Source organism: Pongo pygmaeus, chromosome 10 (assembly GCF_028885625.2).
Source record: "Pongo pygmaeus isolate AG05252 chromosome 10, NHGRI_mPonPyg2-v2.0_pri, whole genome shotgun sequence".
Classification (NCBI taxonomy): domain Eukaryota; kingdom Metazoa; phylum Chordata; class Mammalia; order Primates; family Hominidae; genus Pongo; species Pongo pygmaeus.
This window is the reverse complement of record NC_072383.2, coordinates 68244886-68271572: the sequence shown is the minus strand read 5'-3', so window position 1 is coordinate 68271572 and position 26687 is coordinate 68244886. Positions and strand designations below refer to the sequence as shown.

Below are 26687 nucleotides of genomic sequence, written 5' to 3'. Positions count from 1 at the left end.
ACGGTGCTGGAAAAAGAACTCGAGAATTCAATCACACAAATGCCTTTTATTTCTAGATTGTTCAAGCCTGGTGGTTTTCCAGGCTTCATAACAGTTCCACCATGGATGTCTCTCATTTGGGGAGGACCACAAATAACAACCTACATGGTAACACCATCATCACAACCAACATTTATTGACTATAGTCAAGTGTTGCATTAATTCAAACGAGCAAATATTATAATTACTTCCATTTTTGGATGAGGAAACTGAGGGACAGAGGGACTTAAGAAAACTTTCTTGGCCAGGTACCACGGCTCACACCTGTAATTCCAACACTTTGGGAGGTTGAGGCGGGCAGCTCACTTGAGGTCAGGAGTTTGAGACCAGCCTGGACAGCAGGGTGAAACTCCATCTCTACTGAAAATACAAAAATTAGCAGGGCGTGGTGGCACACACCCATAATCCCGCTACTTGGGAGGCTGAGACACAAGAATCCCTTAAACCCGGGTGGCAGAGGCTGCAGTGAGCTGAGATTATGCCACTTGCACTCCAGCTTCGGTGACAGAGCAAGACTCTGTCTAAAAGAAGAAGAAAACTTTCTCAAGGTCCCAATGGCAAATGGAAAAGCTGGGATTCAGACTGCAGAGTGGTCCTAACTACTGCTTTCCATATCTCTATCTTTAGGGACTCCTAGTCTTCTCTTTTTGGAGCTCCTGATTTAGGACAAGGAGATCCCTTGCCCTCTGTATCCCTCTCTTGGAGCACCAGTGTAGTATTTTTATTGGAATGGAATTGATGTAGTCCTCCTGAGAGCTGATGGGTTGAGGCAAGTCTGTTGCAGTCCTTTGTCTTCCTGGTACATCCTCAGAGAAATGCACTGTTAAGTCTTTGCTTGTTCCCTCCTGTTTCAATTTGGCTTCAGGGTTGGTTTCTGGTGCCACGGATGTAATTTCACTTAGGTGAATTTATAGACATAATGCCTTTGGTCATGGAAGACAATAGCATTTCCTTAGAGAAATTTCTTCATATAGTTCTGACCTATTTTGTTTTTCACTTGCAAAGGCAGCATTTCCAGGCTTCTAATATCATTATTGCACAAATAACCTTCACTAGAGCCCATATTGTTTGCTGCCTGAACTTGGATGAAACAACTTCTTTGAAAAAATATTTTAGAAAAAGATTTTTTGAAATTTTGCATTCATGAACAAAGTTCATGGAACTGAGTGGGCTATCCTGACAAGAATAACATAAAGTCTTCCAATGAGTTTATTAAGAAAAGACACTATCATCACATGACATGGAATGCTTGATTACGTACTTATTATTACTTAGTTTTCCATTATTGTATGTTAGGGTTTATCAAGATTTATAAAAACATTTTTTTTCTGCCAACCACAATGGGATTTATATTTTAATAGAATCGTTTTTGAGTAGGTTCTTTGTGATAAGTGTCTTGAGAGGACTGCATTTCAATCATTTGGGCAGAGTAGGCAGAATTAACTTTCTTCTGTTACTGAATCATTTAAAGATTATTGCATAAATCCTGTGGTCTACTTAGTTAAATATCAGGGACTGGGTTCTATGTTAGGAATTATCTAAGAAACAGAAATTAGGAAATTTGTTTCTCCAGTTTTCCCTTGACTTCATTTGGTTAGGGAGGGTGGTACTGAAAGACATAATACTAGAATGCATGCAGCTGATTAAATAATTTCCAAATAAATTTGGTTAGAAAATGAATTCTTACAACATTATCTACTGGAACACATGTTTAATTATATTTTATACCATAATCCCTCATTTTCTGAACTCCTGTAAGAAATATCTGTCAGCTATCATTGTAATTTTAGTGATACTTTTGACAATATGAGCATATAATCAGAAAACACTGTGAAATAAAAAGTATAACTGAGCCATTTATAAACTCCATAATAGTCAGGTGCAGTGGCTCAAGCCTGTAATCCCAACATGTTGGGAGGATGAGGCAGGAGGATCACTTGAGCTCAGGAGTTCAAGACCACACTGGGCAACAAAGTGAGATCCCGTCATTACAAAAGATTAAATAATCAGCCAGGCATGGTAGTACACACCTGTAGTCACAGCTACTCAGAAAGCTGAAGTGGGAGGACTGCTTGAGACCAGGAAGTCAAGGCTGCAGTGAGCCGTGATCGTCCCACTGTACTCCAGCCTGGGAAACAGAGCAAGATCCTATCTCAAAAATAAATAAATAAACTCCATAATGTTTCAAATGTTGTGGGTGTATATGTGCATGGGCGCACACACACACATACACACATACAGAGTCCTTATGAATGCAGGTTAATTGAACAAATATATACGAAATTATGTGTCAGCTAAAAAACTAAATTCTAGGGCAGGTAGTCCAGAATGTTTATCCATATCTGAAAGCTAAATGAAAGTAATCTTATGGAAGAATTCAGAGTTAAACAAATGGCTCAGAAAATGTGAAAAGCAAGGTTAACTAAGAACAGGAGAAGCTAAAATGAGCTCTTAGGCAAGAGTAGGCTGGGCAGAAAGAGTGGTGCCCAGCCTAGAGCAGAGATGGTCAAAGTCTGTTCCACAGATCACTTGAACTGCTTGTCAAAAGATCCACCCTACTGAAAGTGTGATTCATTAAGACTAGGAATCTGCATTTTTAACAGGTCTCCTGCCCTTGGAATGACAGATTTTTAGAATTGATAATTTATGCAATAAACTACTCTTGATTGCTGAGTACTGCATAGGAAACAAAGATTAGCTATTACTCACTCCCTTCTCCCTCTCTCCCCCTCTCCACCTCCCCCGAAGCAAGCAGTGTAGTAATAGTAGCATATTTACAAAGTGCTTTGTGACTACAAAAGAAGACATGAATATTTTGGCCTCCAGAGAAGAGAAGGCTTCACAGAAGAGATGACTTTTGATTTGTGTCTTTAAGGCTGAACAGGAATTTGCTTGTCAGAGAATGGGTTGGGAAGGTGACATCCCAAGAAGAAATGGAATGTACAGACGCTGTGTATGGATGTTCCAGAAAGACTGAGTCATCTAATGTGCCTGGAGGACAAGGGGCATAGGAGACAGTGTTGGAAAATGCCCAAATTATCTGACCTACTATTCACTGAAGAATTGCTCCTCTCTCCTTAAATGTTTCTGTGAAAAGTTGCTCACTACCTCCCAGAGAATACACCCACCCTCCAATGCATAGTTTTTTTAGTTAGAATTTATTATCATATGTTGATATGACATCTGGATTTTTGGAATTTAATAATATTCACTTAACTTCTGCATTCAGGCAGACTGCTAAGGTTAGTTATATTATTAAGACTGAAAAGTTTGGCATGGCATTCCATCTTCAAAATAGTTCATTTAGTTTTAGAGTTAGAAAATAAACACACGACAGGGCATGGTGGCTCACGCCTGTAATCCCAGCACTTTGGGAGGCCAAGGCGGGTGGATCACAAGGTCAGGAGTTCAAGATCAGGCTGGTCAAGATGGTGAAACTCCTTCTCTACTAAAACAATAAAAATTAGCCAGGCATGATGGCAGGAGCCTGTAATCTCAGCTACTTAGGAGGCTGAGGCAGGAGAATCGCTTGAACCCGGGAGGCAGAGGTTGTAGTGAGCCGAGATCGCGCCACTGCACTCCAGTCTGGGTGACAGAGTGAGACTCTTTCTCAAAAATAAAATAAAATAAAATAAAAACACACAGTCTTTGCCAAAAATAGAAGTTGAATCCAAATAGAAGCAATCACACCAAAACAAGAAATTTTAATCTGGAAGAAGTTCAATAGTTATTAATAATTATAAAAAACATGACAGGGACTATAAACATTTGTTTAATAACTCCTGATCAGAATTTAAAATCCTGAGGAGATGGTCAATACTCTTTAAATTTTATTTTTTTTTATTATATTTTATGGGATACATGTGCAGAACATGCAGGTTTGTTACATAGGCATACATGTGCCATGGTGGTTTGCTGCACCCATCAACCCCTCATCTACAGTAGGTATTTCTCCTAATGCTATTTTTCCCCGAGTTTCCCACTCCCCGACAGGCCCTGGTGTGTGATGTTGCCCTCCTTATGTTCCTATGTTCTCATTTTTCAACTTCCACTTATGAGTGAGAACATGCAGTGTTTGGTTTTCTGTTCCTGTGTTAGTTTGCTGAGAATGAAGGTTTCCAGCTTCATCCACGTCCCTGCAAAAGACATGAACTCATCTTTTTTTATGGCTGCATTAGTATTCCATGGTGTATATGTGCCACATTTTCTTTATCCAGTCTCTCATTTATGGGCATTTAGGTTGGTTCCAAGTTTTTGCTATTGTGAACAGTACTGCAATAAACAAACGTGTGCATGTGTCTTTATAGAATGACTATAATCCTTTGGGTATACACCCAGTATATCCAGTATACCATTTGCTAGGTCAAATGGTATTTCTGGTTCTAGATCCTTGAGGAATCACCACACTGTCTTTCACAATGGTTGAACTACTGTACACTCCCACCAACAGTGTAAAAGCATTCCTATTTCTCCACATCCTCTCCAGCATCTCTTATTTCCTGACTTTTTAATGACTGCCATTCTAACTGGTATGAGATGGTATCTCATTGTGGTTTTAATTTGCATTTCTCTAATGGAGATGGTCAATACTCTTATGACATTGAAATGAAATAAAACTTTCTTAAATGTTCATGCACACATTCAGATGGCTTCATTGATGGCATTATTTGTAGCTATATTGTGTACTGTAAGGTACACAAATTCAATGTGTGTATGTATGGATATATATTCAATGATATTACAACCATCATTTCTGCATGAAGGGGATCAACAAGCCCTGTCTATTGTAAGTCCTCTAGAACCAGTATGGTGATGATAAAAAAATTGGTGCTTCCTATTTGTAGCAGAATATGTTTTCTAAAGAGAGCTGCATTAATATACATCCCATTTCACATACTCTTACAATGTGATGTTGGTACCCCTTGATTGAGACGTGGGGGTCTAGCTTCTCTTCCTTAGCACATAAACGAGCCTGTGATTACAGCAATGATTCAGTGTGACTTCAAGGTTAGATCAGAAAAGGTGATAAAGCACCTGCTTGCATCTCTCTCAAGAATGCTCATCCTTGGTCTCCAGACAGTATTCTACAAGGAAACCCAAACTGGCCCATAATGAGAGATCACATGAAAGGCCTATGTGGACAGGAACTGAGGTCCTCAGCCAACATCCAGGATCAACTGCCTGATATGTAAGTAAATGAGCCTGCAGATGAGCCTCCATCCTCCAGCCTCTGAGTTTTCCAAATGGGACCTTTGATTAATCCAAATGGATTAGAGAGAGACTATATTCTTCTCTGTGTCCTTTATAAATTTCTGACCCACAGAATTTGTGAAATAGGCCAGGCGCGGTGGCTCACACCTGTAATCCCACAGCCTTCAGAGGCCAAGGCAGGGGGACTGCTTGAACCCAGGAGTTCGAGACTAGCCAGGGCAACATAGCAAGACCCTCTGTCTACAGAACATATTTTTTTAATTAGCTGGGTGTACTGGTATATGTCTTTAGTCCTAGCTGGTCAGGAGATTGAGAGGTGAGGATAGCTTGAGCCCTGGAGTTTGAGGTTACAGTGAGCTATGATTGTGCCACTCCAGCCTGGGTGACAGAGCAAGACCCTTTCTCTAAAAAAATAATAATAATAAATAAAAAATAAAAGAATGTGTGAACATACGAAAAATGACTTGAGCCACAGGGATCTTTGACAGTGGCTGAGATCACAGGACATCTAGGATTAAAATAAATGGATAACCTTCTAAGGTTCTTCTTTATTTACATACCTGAAAGTATAAAAACACTTGAGGTTTGATGAAATGAAGTCTATGAGTCACTGTGATGTAAGGCAGGACTCCTCAGCCAATCCCAGGCCCAAAGCTCCTTAGAGGAAGGGTGAGGGGGCTGGTTTATACTTAAAGCCCTTGTGGTAGCACCTCAAGTTGTACCTACTGAAAATCTCCTAGCCTTTCCCAGCAGAACATGCCGACATGTAGCAGAGTAGTATAGAGCAGAAAGGGCATTCATTCAGAATAGTATTGAACACTGGCTCTATGCTAATGCTAATCCCTGGGGACTCTAAGTACACCTGTGCTTAGAATGAGAGCTCATGGAGGTCAGGGGAAAACGAAGTTTTGGTCCAAATTAGTGTCACAATAGGCCCAGGGAGTCCATGAACTCTCTTAATGATTGTTCCTACAGATCCTGAAAGTATAGCGTCTTCATATTTTGGAGGAAACATATACTGACATTTGGGATTGCTTCTCTGATCCGTATACTGAGTAACCCAGAACCTGACAGCTTTCAGTGGCAATCAGAGCAGGAAAATCTGCTCAAGGCTACAGAGCAGGAAGCTGTCTCAATTCATCTCTATGGCTCAGTGGCTTCAATAACAAACAAGAGTCTGTGACAGATCTGGGGATATATGGAGCCCAGAGAGAGCCCTGATGGTATAAAGCAAACCCATGTTTCTTTGGCAAATGACTATTCTCCTTTTGAGAAACAAGTGGTTTGTTACTAGGTCCCAGTAGGGTCTGAATGCCTGAACATGCAACATCAATTTACCATTTTACCCACTGTATGCTGGGCTATTTTGACTCACTAAAACATAAAGTTGGGATTTACAGGGCTGAAGCAGGACTTGTTGGCAAATAAATTTCAGAAGCAAATGGCTCACACTCCCAAGGCACCTTCTCTTTTTATACTACCAGCTGCCCCATCTTGTGCCAATATGCAGTTGTTAATCTGGGTTGGTTTTCCTCATACTGGGATATACAGACCCCAAGGAATACTCTGCAGTGTGCCAGGAGGTTCTTAAAGCCTATGATCAGTTTTCATGGATGAGCAAATTTGAGCTCATTGAGTGTAACTTTGGGCAGAACATCTGATTGTTTATTTCTCTTGAAAGAAATGATGGAGGTACAGTCCTACAATATTTTATGGACACTGGTTAACAAATAGTAAACTTGTTTCAAGTAACATGATTAGAGTGTGTTAAATCCTCAGAAACAGAACTCTGATCTATACATGGGCCTACAAATTCTATTTCCCATTCACCCATTCTCAGAAAGCTATTTGAGGATGTACTCCACCAAAACAAAGAAATAAGTTAAGAAAGAGGAAGGCATGGGATCAAGGAAACAAGGTACTCAACACAAGAAAGATGCAGCAGGCCTAAGGTGCATCCAGTTCAGTATGAGAAGTAGGCAGATGTGGCCCACCAAGGGTGTCCCAAGAAATTTTTATTTGATCTTATTTTTTTGACACAGGGTCTCACTCTGTCACCCAGGCTGAAATGCAGTGGTGTGATCTTGGCTCACTGCAGCCTCAACCTCCCAGGTTCAAGTGATCCTTCTGCCTTAGCCCCCCAAGTAGCTGGGACTACAGGCACATGCTACCATGGCCAGCTAATTTTTGTATTTTTTGTAGAGACAGATTCTCAGTATGTTGCCCAGGCTGGTCCCAAACACCTGGGCTCAAGGGATCTGCCTGCCTCAGCCTCCCAAAGTGCTGGGATTACAGCCGTGAGCCACCATGCCTGGCCAAGAGATTTTTAAAAAGAGTGAGAGAAATGTGGAACTAAATGACTACCTATTGAGAATGGTCATATGACAAACAGTATACAAATGGGTTTTACAATTCTGTAGGAGAATTTTGGAAAAATAAGAGGTACACAGGAAAGTAAGAAAATAAAAAAGGGAGATGATTCTTAGCTCAAGGAAAATAAGTTATAGAAGTGAACAGTACTTTACATAGTTAAAATAAGTTGAGCACTCAATATTAATTTACCCAAAAATTATGATAGAATCATATTTATTTAAAGAATAAAGAGAGGAAAATGGGGTAGGATGGTGTGGTGCAAGAAAGCTAAGTCCATATAATCCATCATAGGTGGTCAACAGTATCTCAACTGCATACATCAGGAAACCTATTGTTTAGAAACACAGAGGTAAAAACCAGAACAAAAAAAGCCCTAAAAATAGTTAAAACTAGTTATCTCTGGGTGGCACAAGGGTTTGGAGCAGTGGAGTACTACCCCTTACCCTCAAATAAAAGTACAGTGCAATTTGATTTTCAAAACTATGTTCATAATAACAAGAGCAAACATTCACTGAAGGCTTACCATATGCAAGGAACTATCCTAGGTGCTTTCCATATATTAACTCATTACTCCTCATAACTCAAGGAGACAGGCTCTATTATAATCCTCATTTTACAGGTGAGGGAACTGAGGCACATCTGAAGTCACACTGCTATTTTAATTAAAAATTAATAATCAAGACATACAAATGGCAAACAGGCATATGAAAAGGTACTCAATATCACTGATCATCAGAGAAATGCAAATCAAAACTACAATGAGATATCATCTCACCCCAGTTAAAATGGCTTTTATTCAAAAGACAGACAATAACAAATGCTGGCAAGGATGTGGAGAAAAGGGAATCTTCGTACACTCTTGGTGGGAGTGTAAATTAGTACAACCACTAGGGAGAACAGTTTGGAGAACAGTTTTGAGTAACTAAACTGGAAAACAATTTAGTTACTCAAAAAACTAAAAATTTAGCTACCATCTGATTCAGCAATCCCACTGCTGGGTATATACTCAAAAGAAAAGAAATCAGTACATCAAAGAAACATCTGCACTCTTGTATTTGTTGCAGCACTGTTTTCAATAGGTAAGATTTGGAAGCAACCTAAGCGTCCATCAACAGATAACTGGATAAAGAAAATGGGGTACATATATACAATAGAGTACTATTAAGCTATAAAAAAGAATGAGATTCCATCATTTGCAACATCATGGATGGAACTGGAGATCATTAAGTTAAGTGAAATAAGCAAGGCATAGAAAGACAATGGTCACATGGTCTCACTTATTTGAGAGATCTAAAAATCAAAACAATTGAACTCATGGAAAGAGAGTAAAAGGATGGTTACCAGAAGCTAGGAAGGGTAGTGGAGGGCTGTGGAGGAGGTGGGAATAGTTAATGAGTACAAAAAATAAAAATAAAAAGAATGAATAAGACCTACTATTTGATAGTACGTAGGGTGACTCTAGTCAATAATAACTAATTGTACATTTTAAAATAACTTAAAGAGTATAACTGGATTGTTCGTAACTCAAAGGATAAATGCTTGAGGGTATAGATTCCCCATTCTCCACGATGTGCTTATGTCACTTTGCATGCCTGCATCAAAACTCAACTCATGTACGTCTTAAATATATATACCTAATATGTATCCACAAAAATTAAAACAATTAAAAAAAAAACAACAAAACTCCAGGCCTGGTGGCTCACTTGAGGTCAGGAGTTTGACACTAGCCTGACCAACATGGTGAAACCCCATCTGTACTAAAAATACAAAATTGGCTGGGCATGGTGGTGTGGGCCTGTAATCCCAGCTACTTGGGAGGCTGAGGCAGGAGAATTGCTTGAACCTGGGAGAAGGAGGTTGCAGTGAGCCAAGACTGTACCACCACACTCTAGCCTGGGCAACAAGAGCAAAACTCCGTCTCACCAAAAAAAAAATAATAATAATAAAAAAAATTAAAAAATTAAAAAAGATGAATCAGCGAGTCACAAATGAAGAAATAAAATGGCCCACAAATATGTGATTAAATGTTCAAACAAACTAGATACCAAAGGTGCTGGCAAAATTAAACTGCTAAAAATGAAAATCACAGCCAATATCCTGTGCAGACAAGTATCTGCAAAAATAGGCTCTTTCACACACAGCTGTTGGAATGATACATTTTTATGACTTATTTAGTATAATTTGGAAATATATGATAAAAGCTTAAGAAAGCAATAAGCTTTGTTCCCCTTCAAAAAAATAACAATAAAGCATAATAGACACATAACATAAAAATGCAAACAGTGGGAAAGGTTACAAAATGAAATGTCTCCCTCTGACTGACCCTCACCCCATGCAGTTATGCTTAACAGTCATTGTGCATTCTTCCAGATATTCTCTATACTCTATCTTAACAAGAATGTGAGCACACTCTTCTGTTTATTGCTTTGTTCTTTCACTAACCAAAATATCTTAGTGCTCACATGTGTACAGATAGAGGTCTCATTCTTTTGAATGCTCACTGCATAGTTGTGTCAAAATTTATCAGTTGGTCCTCTAACGAAAAACATTATAGAAGTTTCTAGTCTTTTGCAATTACAAACAAAAGAGCAACAAACTTCCTTGTACCAGCATCTATGCACACGTGTGAGAACAGGAATAAAAGCTGGCATATATTTTCAAAAATTGTAATTATGGTATTCCAAAGAAACTGCATGAGAGTTCATGAGAGCACCTTTCCCCATCTCCTTAATAAAAAAAAAAAAAAAGGAAAACAAACAAACAAAAAGGCTACAATTAAACTTTTCTGATGGTGAAACATGGAGCTTCTTATTTTAATTTACATTTTTAAGTGAACATTTCTTTTCTGCCAACTGACCATCCATGATCTTTGCCTATCTTTGTTATTTTTTCATTGATGTTTGAGTCTTTATGTAGTTAAAAATTGTCTCACAATCCCAGTTTCCCTCCTAATTTTTCTTGTCTTTATTTGTGGTACATTTACTGCATAAAAAAGTTAATTTTTATGAAACCAATCTATGAAAATTTATATAATTAGACCCACCTTGAAGACAGACCCATTATCTATAAAAACATATATTGTAATCTTTGAAACAAGATCTCCACTATCACATTGCCTCAGACTTACAAGATGAGGTATGTGACTGTCTGAAAAAGGTTTTTAGAAAATAGAGATAAGCAAAAATAAAATTTAGAAGCTCTGATACCTCCATCACTGAGATTACTGATTTCATTTTGGATTTTAAGTAAATATTCTTAAGAGAAGCTGTCCTATAATTTTCATCTGTATATATATGTTATTATAGGTTTTTGTTTCAACGTAATCACAAAATTATGAAAAGAATTTGGAAGCTTTCCTTATTTCTGTTTCTCTGGCATAGTTTAAAGTAGGATTAAAGTTATCTGTTTTCACAGAGTTGACCTGGAAACATTTACGGTTGTAGTTCGTTGACAGCTTTATCCATTTCTTCTATGGTAATTGGTCAATTTTTTAGAAATCTCTATAGATTGTTTTATTTGGGAAGTTTATATTATCCTAGAGAATCATTATCTCATCCTATGAGTTCAAATTTATTGGCATAGAATTGATCAAAGTATTCACTTGAAGTTCATTTAACTTTTCCTGTATTTGTGGTTGTTTCCTCATTTTTGTTTCTAATTTTGTATTTTTGAAGAACATTTCTTTGGCAATTAAACTTGCTGAGGATTCATAACTGAATTTATCTTTCCAAAAATAAAGACAATTCTGCACTCATTGAAGACATTCAGCATATCTTCAATGGGAATTTTGAAGCCCTGAAAAATTTCAAGGCTATAAATTTGTGCTATTAATTTTCTATCCAACTCTTATGCAAAATCAAATAAATGTTCATTAAAAACATTGAAGGGAAAGGTGTTTGACATTAACTGAAGAAAATATTCAGTACATCACAGGGACATGGGAGATAAAGCTAGATGAAAGAAAGCTCAACGATTGAGGAGGTAGATGCTCTCAAATCTAAGAGTAAATGCACCCCACCACAACACTGTGTGATGTCCTCCAGAGACTGTGCCAGAAAGAAAGCTCCAACCCAGGAGGGGTTTTGTGAATCAGACTGCATTCACAGCAGTTAGGATAGTGCCTGTAACATGGCAGATACTCAATAAACATTTGTTGAACTAAGAATTCTAAAGTTTGTGACAAAGTCCCTAAACTCTGTCCTCATCTGTGAAATTCTCCCTGCTTGACACCTCAGTAACTACAAATACAAATACCAAGATGTATTTATTCCAGAGTATTTATCAATAATATTTGCTTGGAACATTATATATATCATCTATAGTCCTCAGTTTGTAAAGGTTTCTTCATCAAGAGGTTAAGTGACTGACCTATAGGTGTTCACCTTTAAATAAGAAGCATCTAGATTCAGGCACATGGGCCTTTTCTTTCTCCTTCTTTTTTTTTTTTTTTTTTTTTTTTTTGAGACAGGGTCTCACTGTGTTGCTCAGGCTGGAGTACAGTGGCATAGTCATAGCTCACTGTAACCTTAAACTCATGGGCTCAAGCGATCCTACCGTCTTGCTAGAACTACAGGTGTGTACCACCACGCCTGGTTAATTAAAAAAAAAAAAATTGTTTTAGAAACAGAGTTTCACTAGGTTGTCTAGGCTGGTTTCAAACTCCTCTCCTCAAATTATCTTTTCACCCTGACTTCTGAAAGCGTTGGGATTACAGGCATGAGCCACTACACTTAGACTGGCCTTTTCCATTATACCAGGTGGCTTCTCAAATGTCTATATGCCCAGCTCTGTCCTAGACTCTGTTAGTGAATCCTGAGATGTTTCCCCAAACGGGACTGTGAGAGGCCTTTTTGGTCATTCATTATCGTGGTGACTTAAGTTGGGATGGGAGAGGGGTATTTAAGTAAAACAGCATGGTTTTGTAAGAAGGTAGTTTTATCTTAATACATCGATCCTCTCCGTTGTAATATTTAGTCTCTTGTGTTTCACAGAGCATTTATTTTAAAGTAACAGTTCTCAGTTTTCTCTCATAAAAATAAGCCTTCTTTATTGGAGAAATTTAGAAGCTACAGGTGGTCAAAAATAGTATTAATGGTGTGCATTTTTTCCATTTTGTCATTTATCTTTGATCTTTGTATATAGTCTTTTTTCATATAAAAATTTTAAATTTACATGAACACAATAGGGTCTTGCAGGTGGAATTAGTTAAGATGAGGTCACAGTGGATTAGAGTAGGCCCTAAATTCAATGACTGGTGTTTTTTGTTTGTTTTGAGATGGAATCTTGCTCTGTCACTCAGGCTGGAGTGCAGTGGCACAGTCTCGGCTCCCTGCAACTTCTGCCCCCTGGGTTCAAGCCATTCTCCTGCCTCAGCCTCCTGAGTAGCTGGGGTTATAGGCGCACACCACCAAGCCCAGCAAATTTTTATGTTTTTAGGAGAGACAGGGTTTCACCATGTTGGCCAGGCTGGTCTCAAACTCCTGGCCTCAAGTGATCCACCCAGCTTGGCCTCCCAACGTGCTGGGATTACAGGCGTGAGCCACCACACCTGGCTGTACTGGTGTTTTTATAAGAGAAAGAAGAAAGGGATACAGAGACACATACAGAGGGAAGAAGGCCATATGAAGACAGAGGCAGCAACTGGAGCGATGCAACTGCAGGCCAACGAATGCAAGGATTGCAGGCAACAACCATCGCCAGCAAGAGGCAAGGAAAGGTGTTTTTCTAGAGCCTTCAGGGGAGCATGGACCTGTTTGAGTTTGAACTTAGAGACTTCAGAATTGTGGACAAATAAATCTCTGTTGAGTTAAGCGACCCCGTTTGTAGTACTTTGTTATGGCAGCCCTAAGACCCTAACACATGTATTTTTCAGGATTTTGATATGTATTTCCAAGTTGACATGCAATTGCTCCTGCAATATGTTGCCACCAGCAGTGCACAAGACTGCCCACATCCCCATATTGCCACCAATTTAATATGTACCAACTTGATAGGCAGAAAAGGTATCTCAACATTGCATTAATTAATATTTCTTTTTTCCCCTTAGCTTTATTGAAGTATACTTGACAAATAAAAATTGTACATATTTAAGGTATATAATGTGATGTTTTGATATATGTGTACATTGTGAAATAACTGCCACAATCTAATTAGCATGTCCATCACCTTACATAGTTATGATCTGATTAGTACAGTCCTGTGCTGAAATATGACATTTCAGTCAATGATGAACTGCATTTATGACGGTGGTCTCATGAGATTATAATACTGTATTTTTACTGTACCTTTTCTATGTTTAGATACACAAAAACTTACCATTGTGTTACAACTGCCTATAGTACTCAGTACACTCATATGTACAGGTTTGTAGCCTAGGAGCAATAGGCTATATCATATAGCCTGGGTGTGTAGTAGGCTATACTATCTAGGTTTGTGTAAGTATACTCTATGATGTTCGCAGGACAAAATCACCTTAAACAATGAACGACTGTATTTCTTTGATTTTTAGTGAGATAACACATATTTTTCATGTTTTTATTTGTAATTCTTTACTGAACTGCCTACACACGTTCATGCCTAGTATTTTACTGAAGAGATGGTCTTTTATCGCTGAGAGTACTTCATATGTTGACTTTTTAATCATTTCCCTACCATGTTGCAAACATTTTTCCAAATTTATCATTTTTCCTTCAATTTTAATGTTCAAAAAATATGTGTAAGTTTTCCCTTATTATGTCATGAATCAGTGTATTCCTTTATGATTTCTGTCCTTGCTACTATGTTTAGAAAAGCTTTGCCCACCCCCATATCTATAATATTAATGTATAAAATATATATTTACCCAAATTTTATTTAGTACTTTCATAATTTATTTTTGTACCTTTACAATTTAATTCCATCAAAACTAAAATTTTAATTTTAATTAAATGTATATTTTTAACTAAATATTTTCCAAATAACATTTTGATGATTCCTAGTATTTTCCAAACAAGTTTTTAAATTTAGAAAATTAGTTTTTTAAAATATATTTCCAAAAAATAATAGGCAGTTTTAACATCACTTACTGAAAAATACATTGCTTTACAAGTTATTTGAAATGCCAAAATTTGCAAAGCAATCATTCATTATTATTTTTTGGGCAAGAGATTTATTGAAATATAATTCACATACCATCCAATTCACCCATTAAAAGTGTACAATTTAATGGTTTTTTAGTAGATTGCACAGAGGTGTGCAACAATCATCACAATGAATTTTAGAACATTTTCATTACACCAAAAAGACCCTTGTACCCTTTAGCTGTCATTCCCAATCTTCCCATGCCTTCTAGCTTTAGGCAACCACTAATCTACTTTCAGTCTCTATAGATTTTCTTCCTTATTCTGGACATTTCATGTAAATGGACTCATATATAATGTGGTTTTTTTTGTGGCTGTCTTCCTATACTTACCATATTTTCAAAGTTCATCCATATTGTATTAAAACTTCATTCTTTTTATAGCCAAGTAATTTTCCATTGTATGAATTAGCATATTTCATTTATCCATTCATCAGTTGATGGATGTTTGGTTTGTTTCCACCTTTTAGCTATTATGAATAATGCTGCTATGAAGAGTCATGTATAAAGTTTCTGCATGGACATGTTTTCGTTTCTCTTGGATATATAATTAGGAAAAAGTCGCTTGGTCATATGGAAACTGTTTAGCTTTTTGAGGAACTGTCAAACTGTTTTCCAAAGTGGCTGTATCTTTTTCATTCTTACATTCTTGTATGAAGATTCCAATTTATTTTGACAACACTTGTTATTGTCTTTTTTACAGCCATTCTAATGGATCTTTAGTGGTATTTCATTGGGGTTTTGATTTTCATTTCCCTAATGACTAAAAATGTCAAACATTTTTTCATGTGCTCATTGGCCATTTGTATACCTTCTTTGGAAAACAAAAACTATTAACATCCTTTGCCCACTTTTAAATTGGATTATTTGTCTTGTTGTGTTTTAAGCATTCTTTATTATTTTCTTGGTACTAGACCCTTATCAGATACATTATTTGCAAATATTTTCTTTCTTTTACAGTTGTCTTTTCATTTTATTGATGGTGTCCTTTGAAGCACAAATGTTTTTAATTTTAATTAAGTCCAATGTATCTATTTGTCCTTTAGTTGCTTGTGCTTTTAGTACCATATTCAAGCATTAAAGTTTTAGCACTTATATTTAGGTCTCCGATCCATTATTTTAATGTGCAATCAGAGTTCAACTTCATTCCTTGGCATGTGGATATTCAGTTGTTCAAGCACCACTGACTGAAAAGACTGTTCTTTCCCTATTGAATGCTCTTGACACTTTTGTCAAAAATCAACTGTCCACAATGTATAGGTTTTTTTTTCTGGACTCTCAGTTCTATTCCATAGGTTGGTAGGTCCATCCTTATTCAGTATCACACAGTCCTGAGTACTGTAGTTTTGTTGTACAGGCACACTTCGTTTTATTGCTTGCTTTATTGTGTTTTGCAGATATTGCATTCTTTTACAGATGGAAGGTTTGTGGCAACCCTCAGAACAAGTCCATTGGCACCATTTTTTCCAACAGCATGCACTCACTTCATGTCTCTGTGCTACATTTTGGTAATTTTCACAGTATTTCAAACGTTTTCATGATTATTATATCTGTTATGGTGATCTGTGATCAGTAATCTTTGATGTTATTATTATAATTGCTTTGGGGATGCCACAAACCATGCCCATATGAGGACAAAGTTAATCAATGAATGTGTGAGTGTTCTAAGTGCTCCACCAACCACCTGTTCACCTGTCTCTCTACCTCTTCTGGGGCCTCTCTATTCCTGAAACAAAACAATATTGAAATTAGGCCAATTAATACCTCTACAATGGCCTCTTAAGTGTTCAAGTGAAAGGAAGAGTCATCATCTCTCACTCTAAATTAAAAACTAGAAATGACTAAGCTCAATGAGGAAGGCACGTCAAAAGCTGAGACAGGCTGAAAGGTAGGCCTCTTCTGCCAAACAGCCAAGTTGTGAATGCAGACGAAAAGCTTCTGCAAAAAAATTCAAAGTGCTACTCTAGTGAATACATGAATGATAAGAAAGTGAAACAGCCTTATTGCTGATATGGAGAAAGGTTTAGTGGTCTGGATAGAGGATCAAACCAGCCACAACATTTCTTTAAGCCAAAGCCTAATCCAGAGCAATGCTCTACCCTCTTTAATTTTATGAAGGCTGCCAGAAGTGAGGAAGCTACAGAAGCTAACAGAGGTTCATTCATGAGGTTTAAGAAAAGAAGCCATCTTCATAACATAAAAGTGCAAAACGGGCCAGGCATGGCGGCTCATGCCTGTAATCCCAGCATTCTGAAGGGAGAGGAGGGCAGATCACTTGAGCGAATTCAAGACCAGCCTGGGAAACACGGCCAAACCCCACCTCTACAAAAAATACAAACATTAGCTGGGTGTGGTAGAGTGCACCTGTAGTCCCAGCTACTTGGGAGACTGAGGTGGGAGGATGGCTTGAGCTTGGGGTGGAGGTTGTAGTGAGCAGAGATCACACCACTGCACTCCAGCCTGGGCGACAGCCAGACCTTGTCTCAAAAAGAAAAAAAAAAGTGCAAAGTGAAGCAGCAAGTGCTCATGTAGAAGCTGCAAGTTATCTAGAAGATCTAGCTTAGATAATTTATAAAGGTGGCTACACTAAACAACAGATTTTCAACATGGATGAAACAGCCCTCTATTGGAAGAAGATCTAGGACTTTCACAGCTAGAAAGTCCAGGCTTCAAAGTTTCAAAGAACAGGCTGACTCTTGTTAGGGGCTAGTGTAGCTGGTGACTTTAAGTTGAAGCCAGTGCTCATTTACCACTCCAAAAATCCTATGGCCCTTAAAAATTATGCTAAGTCTACTCTGCCTGTGGTTTAGAAATGGAACAAGAAAGCCTGGATGATAGCACATCAGTTTACAGCATGGTTTATTGAATATTTAAAGCCCACTGTTGAGACCTACTGTTCAGAAAAAAAGATTCTTTTCAAAATACTACTGCTAACTGACAGTGTACCTCATCACCCAAGAGCTCTGATGGAGATGTATGAGGAGATTAATGTTGTTTTCATGCCTGCTAACATGACATCCATTCTGCAGCCCATGGATCAGGGAGTAAGTTCAACTTTCACGTCTTATTATTTAAAAAATACACTTTGGGCTGGGTGTGGTGGCTCACACTTGTAATCCCAGCATTTTGGGAGGCCAAGATGGGTGAATCACTTGAGGTCAGGAGTTCAAGACCAGCCTGACCAACATGGTGAAGCCCCGTCTCTACTAAAAATACAAAAATTAGCCAGGCATGGTGGCGTGCACCTGTGGTCCCAGCTACTCAGGAGGCTGAGGCAGGAGAATCACTTGAACCCAGGAGGCTGAGGGTGCAGTGAGCCAAGATCACACCATTGTACTCGAGCCTGGGTGGCAGAGCGAGACTCCATCTCAAAAAATAAATAAATAAAATAAAAAATAAAACATACACTTCATAAAGCTGTAGCTATAGTGATTTCTCTGATGCATCTGGGCAAAGTAAATGAAAAACTTTCTGGAAGGGATTCAACAATTTGATGCCATTATGAACATTAGTAAATCATGAAAAGGAGGTTAAAATAACATTACAGGAGTTTGGAAGAAGTTGATTCCAGCCCTCATGGATGACTTGTGGTGTTCAAGACATCAATGGAGAAAGTAACTACAGATGTGGTAGAAATAGGAAAGAACTAGAATTAGAAGTAGAGCTTGAAGGCCAGGCGTGGTGGCTCATGCTTGTAATCTTAGCACTTTGGGAGGCCAAGGCAGGCAGATCATTTGAGGTCAGGAGTTTGAGACCAGCCTGACCAACATGATGAAACCCCGTCTCTACCACCAATACAAAAAAAAATTAGCTGGGTGTGGTGGTGCATGCCTGTAATCTCAGCTACTCAGGAGGCTGACGCAGGAGAATCACTTGAACTCGGGAGGTGGAGGCTGCAGTGAGCCAAGATTACACCACTGCACTCCAGCCTGGGCAACAGGGCAAGACTCCATCTCAAAAAAAAAAAGAAGTAGAGCTTGAAGAGATTCTACTAGAATTAGAAGTATAGCTTGAATTTCTGGAATCCCATGATAAAATCTGAACAAGTGAGGATTTGCAAATCCTCATTTGGATGAGCAAAGAAAGTGGTTTCTTGAGATGGACTCCACTTCTGGTGAAAAATGCTGTGAACACTGTTGAAATGACAAATGACAACAATTAACCTAGATATTACCTAAACTGAGTTGATAGAGCAGTGGAGGGATTTGAGAGGACTGACTCCAATTTTGAAAGGAGTTCTACTGTAAGTAAAATGCTATTAAATAGCATCACATGCAACAGAGAAACATTTTGTGGAAGAGTCAATTGATGCAGAAAAGTTCATTGTCTTAGCTTAAGTAATTTCCACAGCTACCTCAGCCTTCAGCAACCACCACCCTGATTAGTCAGCAGCCATCAACATCGAGGCATGATCCTCTACCAGCAAAATGATTATGACTTTCTAAATGCTCAGATCATTATTAGCATTTTTCAGTAATAAAATATTTTTAAATTAAGGTATGTACATTTTTAAGACATAATGGTACTGCACATTAATATAGTATAAATGTAATTTTTATATGTACTGGGAAACTAAAAAATTTGTGTGACTCTTTTATTGTAATATTGGCTTTGCTGAAGTGGTCTGGAACCAAATCTGCAATATTTCCAGTGTATCTCAGGAAATGTGAATCTTTCCATTTTGTTCTCTTTTTTCAAGATGGTTTTGTTTATTATGGTTCTCTTGCATTTCCATGTGAATTTTAGAATCAGCTTGCCAATTTATGCAAAAAAGAAAAAAATAACTAATCCAGCTGGGGTTTTGCTAGAGACTGTAATGAATCTGTAGATCAACCTGAGGAATACTGCCATCTTAACAATATTGGGTCTTCCTATCCATGAACAAAGGATGTCTTTCCATTTATCTAAGTCTTCTGTAATTTTTCTCAGTAGTGCTTTGTAGTCTTCAGGTGATAGGTCTTGTACGTTTGTTAAATTTATAAAATTTATTCCAAGACATTTTATTTTTATGTTATTATAAATGGAATTACATTCTTTTTTCTTTTTCTTTTTTTTTGAGACAAGGTCTCACTCTGTTGCCCCGGCTGGAGTGCAGTGGCATGATCACAGCTCACTGTAGCCTTAATCTCCCAGGATCAAGTGATCCTCCCACTTCAGCCTCCCAAGTTGCTGGGACTATAGGCACGTGCCATGACATCTGGCTATTTTTTTTTTTTTTTATTTCTGCAGAGGTGGGGTTTCGCCATGTTGCCTAGGCTGGTCTTGAAATCCCGGGCTAAGCAGTCCTCCTGCTTTGGCCTCCCAAAGTGCTGGGATTACAGGTGTGAGACATCATGCCCAGCCAGAATTGTGTTCTTAATTTCATTTTTGGATTGTTCATTCCTAGTGTATAAAAATATAATTAATTTTTGTATATTGATATTGTATCCTGCAACTTTGCTGAATTCATTTATTAGCTCTAATAAATTTTAGGGGAGGTTCTTTAGGAGTTACTATATATAAGATCATGTGATTTCTGAAAATAGTTTTATTGTTCCTTTCCAATCTGGTTGCCTTTTATTTCTTTTTCTTGCTTAACTGCCCCTGGCTAGAACTGCCACTACAATGTTGAATAAGAGTGGTAAGAGTGGACATCCTTGTCTTCTTGATCTTAGGGGTAAAGCTTTCAATGTTTCATCATTAAGTATGATATTAGCTGAGGGTTTTTCATAGGGTCCTTTTTCAAGCTGAAGAAGTTCCCTTCTATTCCTAATTTGTTGGTTTTTTTTTTTTTTATCATGAAAGGATTGTTAAATTTTGTCAATTTTTTTTCTCCATATACTGAGATAATTATGCTTTTCTTGTCCTTTATGCTAGTAATCTATTACATTGATTGGTTTTAGCACGTTGAACCAAACTTGCATTCCTGGAATAAATCCCACTTCATCATGGTGTATAATCACAAACTCTTCCAAAAAAACAGAAAGGGGAACACTTCCCAACTCGTTCTATTACTATGATACCAAAATCAAAGACATCACAAGAAAAGGACAAATATCCTGTATAAATATAAATGTGAAAATCCTCAATAAAATACTAGCAAACAAAATCCAGGAATCTATAAAAAGAATTATATACCATGACCAAGCTGGAGGAACAAGGAGTGAGAGCTAATATGTATAGGACCCCTACACATTGTTGAACCCCAACACGGAACTACTAAATCTGAAACTCAGGTGGAGCTTTTGATTCATTGGGTTGAGGATGGGACCTGAGAATGTGCATTTCTTTTCTTTTTAGAGATGGGGTCTTGCTCTGTTCCCTAGGCTGGATTACGGTGGTATGATCATAACTTACTGCAGCCTTGACCTCCTCAGCTCAAGCAAGGAGCCTTAGCCTCCTGAGTAGCTAGGACTACAGGTGTGTGACATCATGTCTGGCTAATTTTTTTTTTCTAAGTTTTGTAGAGATGTGGTCTTGGCTATGTTGCCCAGGCTGGTCTTGAACTCCTGGCCTCAAGCAATCCTCCTGCCTCAACCTCCCAGAGTATTGGTATTACAGGTGTGAGCCACCACGCTCAGCCAGAATGTGCATCTCTAACAAGTTCACAGATAATTCTGATGCTGCCTGTCCACTGACCAAACCTTGAAAACCACCGGTTTGGAGGAAGAAATAGACTAGCCATAAACTCAATGAACAGATAGGGTAATCAAAGCAAAAGACAGCACTGAACAATAGAGTGGCAGTGAAATTTATAAAAAATATTAATACCAGAGAATGATGATACAATTAACAGAAACAAAAAACTCCAGAATAAAAGTGGGTTTGGGAGAAATAGTAATGAATTTTGTTGTCATTTTTATCCTTGAAACAGAAAAAACAAAAGGTAATTAAAATAAGAATTACAAATTCAGCACTCACTATAGAATATTATTGTCTGGTGTTCCCTTCTTTAGGTCTATTTTAAAATAAAACTGTTTGGATAAAGATAATCATAAATATATTTATTACAAATAACAAAATGGACTAAATTTCTACTTTCTAGGATTTAGTTTTCTCCAGTGAAATACAATATCAATATATGCTGCTGCAATATAGTGAGATTAAAACCAGTAAACTGGACATTAGATGAGGTTTCAAAGTCCATTTGATCAACTACATCAATTATATGAAGACAAAGCAAGTCTAGATATTTTTTCACATGTGCTTCAGTATAAAGAGACCATCTAGTAACCTAATCTGTTGGATTACAGTACTCAAGAAAGCACTTACTTAAAATAAATGTATCTTAGTTTATTTACAAAAATGGCCACAGAATTAAATAACTTAATAAACACAATGATTTGCAAGTATTATACTGGTTATTTTAAAAGACTAGAAGAGGATATTACAACTCGTAAGTACAAATTTTTACACATTAATTTATGTGTTGTAGAGAATACCTAAGGCTCAGCATGAGGAATGGTTGGAAACATATGCAATGTTAAAAACTATTCTGTTCAGTATTTTAGTGTGAGTAATTATGGTAATTGTAATATAAATGTACTGCTGATCTAGGAACTAAACTGAATATGAAATTCTGCTAAGGACTGAAAAAAAATTTAAACCCAAAGGAAATAAAACTTGACATTTTCATTTATAAATAAGTGCCCAAAACATTTTAAATAAACAAAATGTGTCAACTTATAAAAAGCTATATAATGAGGCAAGTTTGTGATCAAATAAATATATTTTGTAAGCAAATTATAACTGATAAGTATTGTAATGTCACAAATCTCTTTTGATTTTTAGTTTCTGATTCTTTTTTATGCTTAAGTTTTGGGGACCTTACAGATATAATTGAGATCTTCATAAATGACATCCACAAATGGGGGTTGGAGATAGATTATGATAAGTAATCTCAGACAGATAGATCATAGCATCCTGCAGATTAGATTGCTTTTGTTTTAAAAATGGAGTCTTGCTCTGTCACCCAAGCTAAAGTCCTAAAGCACATACTTAAAATAAATTTAGCTCACTGCAGTCTTGTACTCCTAGGCTCGAGCAATCCTCCCTCCTCAGCCTCCATAGTAGCTGGGACTACAGGTGTGCACCACAATGACCATCCAATTTCCTTTATATTTTTTTAAGAGATGGGACCTTACTATGTGGTACAGGCCTCAGCCTCCCAAGTAGCTGGGATTATAGGTAAGAGCCACCACACCCAGCCCAAATTAGATTGTTTCTAAAGAGATATTCTTACCACGCCTTTAAATATCTAATCATAATAGTCACCTACTCAAAAATCGTCCTTGACTTCTGTATTAGTTTCCTATTGCTGCTGTAAAGTAACACAAACTTAGTGGCTTAAAATGGCACAAATTTATTATCTTACAATTCTGGAGGTCAGAGTCTAGAATGCGTCTCACTGGGCTAAAACCAAGATGCCAGGCTGTGTTCTCTTCTGAATGCCTAGCGGAAAATTCATTTTCTTGCCTTTTACCACTTCCCTGGAGAAGGAGTCTACATGCTTTTTTTGGCACATGGCCCTCTTCTGTATTCAAAGCTAGCAATGGCTGGTTGGATCTTTCTCAAATTCTATCACTCTGACCTTCTGCCTCTGTCTTCTACTTTTAAGTACCTTGTGATTCCATTGGGATTGTCTGGATAACTCAGGATAATCTCCTTATTTTAACATCAACTGATTAACAACCTTAACTCCCTCTTTAACTCTAATTTCTCTTTGCTATGTGACATAAGACACTTATAGTTTTTGAGGGTTAGGATGTGGACATCGTGGAAGGGAGACATTATTCCTCCTGCCATGGCTTCCCAGTGTCTAGCAAACCCATCCTGGCTGCCTGGGTCTTCTGCACTGTGGGCTCCAATTTACTCTCCCGCCTTACCCGCAAGACCTCACTCTATGTGTCCTGTGTTCCACACACACCAGTCCATCTGCAGATCCCCCAACACACCCCACACTCACACAGCTCATAGCTTTGTTTCTTGCACTTTATCTTCTTTGATGTTCTCTTCATTCCGCCCTGCCTCTCTTTCCTCACCACCAAGATGAAACTCTGTTCATCCTCAGACTCATAGCAAATGCTTCTTTCTCCATGAAGCTTTCCCCCTAACTTTTTCCCTGTGGATGTTCATATCATAACGTTTGTACCTCTCTGTAGAACTTGACATTCTGCCTTGTTTGATAGTTATTTGTGTCTTTATCTCCTCTGCTAGGTAATAATTTCCTTGAGGACAGAGACTCATGGATTCATCCTCATATTTAATGTCTGTTAGGCATATGCAAAACTGAACCCTTGATTTTCATCCACACTCCTCCAGACCTACTATTCCTTTAGTTTTTCCCATCACTAAAAGCACCTCCGTTCACCCAGTTGCGCTTGACACAAACTTCGGAGCCATTCTCAACTCCTCTTTCCCTCATTCCTCATATCCAATTCATTAGTAAATTTTACCAGTGCTACCCACTGATCTAAGCCACCACCGTCTTTTGCCTGTCCTACAGGACTTCCTGTTTCAAGTCTTGCCTCTGCACCTCTCACTGCACAAGTCAGAATGTGTGCATGTTCACATAAACATACACATAAATTCTATTTTCAACTCAGCAGCGAGAGGGATCATTTGCATTTTTTAAAAGTCTAAGTCTGATGATATTTCAGCCCCGTTTAATGTCACATATTCCCATCATGCTTGGAATAAAATCCAAAGTCCCTATCGTGTTCTTTAGGACCCTAACCTCATTTCCCATTGTCCACCTTGCTCACTGTGGTCCAACCTCACTTTTGCCCTCATAGTTCCTCACATAGACACTTGTCACAGGGCCTTTGCATTTGCTATTTCCTCAGCTGGTGGACACTCTTGTCTCCAGATAGCCACATGATTCATTACTTACATCCCTTCTGTCTCTGCTCATCCCCTCATGTTCTTTGGGTCTCTGTGTAAATGTCACTTCATCAGAGCGGCCTTCCCTAACCATTCTGTCCAAAAGAAGAGCCCTTCACTTACTTTGTCACTGTCTGTACTCTTATCCTGCCCAAATTTCCTTTGTCCACCTATCATTACATGACATGGCATTATACATTTATTTCTTGTCTGTTACTTCCCAGCAGAATGTAAGTTTCATGAGTGCACGAACTTTGTTTTGACCTATATTCTAGTCTCAGCACCTGAATGCACACATAGCACAGGATAGGTGTTTCATGAATATTTGTTAAGTGAACAAATTCAACTTTGTATGCCCTCTTGTTTCTTGCCCAGTTCTTTGATCATTATAATAGATGCTGAAAAAGGATTTCCTGATTGAATTTTATGTATATACCAAACATTATATAACATAATCTCCAAAGGAAAAACAACCAAGAAATGCTACTTTTTCAAGATAAATAAAGGTTACAAAGAAGTCATCACAATTCTGCTTAGCCTTTTATCATGTAGTTCTGATACGATGGATGTCTCTAGAGCGCAAAATGTATCAAACTGAATGTTCCAGGAAGGAGTTCAGAAACAACTCCAGGCAGGCCACACTGCCTCTCCCTACAGTGCACTGGGACAGAGTACATGAGTGGATGTGGAGAGGGCCTAGGTGACTGCGAGCCACTATGCCCTGTAGTTAGGTACATCCAGCTTCAGCAAACATAAAGCCTGAAGCCTTGTTCAGTCCCATCTAAGTTTTTCTTCTCCTTAATGCATTTCTCTCACTTTTAGAGTACTGGTTTCTTTGAAGGAGCCTTTTATCCTTTGTTTCTAGGTTTTGTTATTAGAGGAAGGGGGAAAAAAAGCTCAAAATAAAAATAAACATATACACCGGGCGTGTTGGCTTACGCCTGTAATCCCAGCACTTTGGGAGGCTGAGGCAGGGGGATCACTTGAGGCCAGGAGTTGGAGACCCGCCTGACCAACATGGTGAAACCCTGTCTCTACTAAATATACAAAAATTAGCTGGGCGTGGTAGCACATGCCCATAAGCCCAGCTACTTGGGTGGCTGATGCCGGGGAATCGCTTGAACCCAGGAAGCAGAAGTTGCAGTGAGCTGAGATCATGCCACTGCACTCCAGCCTGGACAACAGAATGAGACTCAAAAATAAATAAATAAATAAATGAAATAATCATATTATCTCTAATCACTCACTCTGTCTTGTCTCACATACAAGAGGGCAGTTTTAAAAATTCATCTTTTTTTTTTCGGCCATCCAATGTATATAATTATGCAAATGCAAATGTCTGGAATCAAGTTCATTTCATTTAAACTTATTGGTTTTAAACTATTATTTACATAATAATTTTAAATAATACTCTCCCTTTCCTTCAGAATTTCCTTTTATACCGACTCCCTAAATTCAGTAGCACTGGCCGGGCGCGGTGGCTCATGCCTGTAATCCCAGCACTTCGGGAGGCCAAGGCGGGGGTGGATCACAAGGTCAGGAGATCGAGACTATCCTGGCTAACACGGTGAAACCTCATCTCACTAAAAATAGAAAAAATTAGCCAGGAGTGGTGGTGGGCGCCTGTAGTCCCAGCTACTCGGGAGGCTGAGGCAGGAGAATGGCGTGAACCCAGGAGGTGGAGCTTGCAGTGAGCCGAGATCATGCCACTGCACTCCAGCCTGGGTGACAGAGCGAGACTCCATCTCAAAAAAACAAACAAACAAACAAAAATTCAGTAGCACCAACAGTATCTTTTAATCTGAAAACACAAATATTAATCACAATGACTCCTTTTTGGTTCTCAGGTTGTTTTTCTTGCATAGCAGATGAGAACATTTTCTAAGACAGTGGTTTTTGAATCTTGTCTTCACATTAGAATCATCGCAGAACTTTTAAAAAACATCAATGCCCAGGCCCCACCCAAGACCAAATCAGAATCTTGGAGAGTTGGACCCAGCCATAAGAACTTCTTTTTAAAGTTCCCCTGGTGATTCTAATGTACAGCCATAGGTGAGAACCAAAGCTCCTAGCATACACAACTATG

At 38.2% G+C, this 26687-nt stretch overlaps 1 protein-coding gene across 1 annotated transcript in view; it reads right to left on the bottom strand.

The window, feature by feature from the left end:
• Window positions 1-26687, bottom strand: part of KCNMB4 (potassium calcium-activated channel subfamily M regulatory beta subunit 4) — a 74285-nt gene that overhangs the window by 43842 nt on the left and 3756 nt on the right. The window lies entirely within an intron of this gene.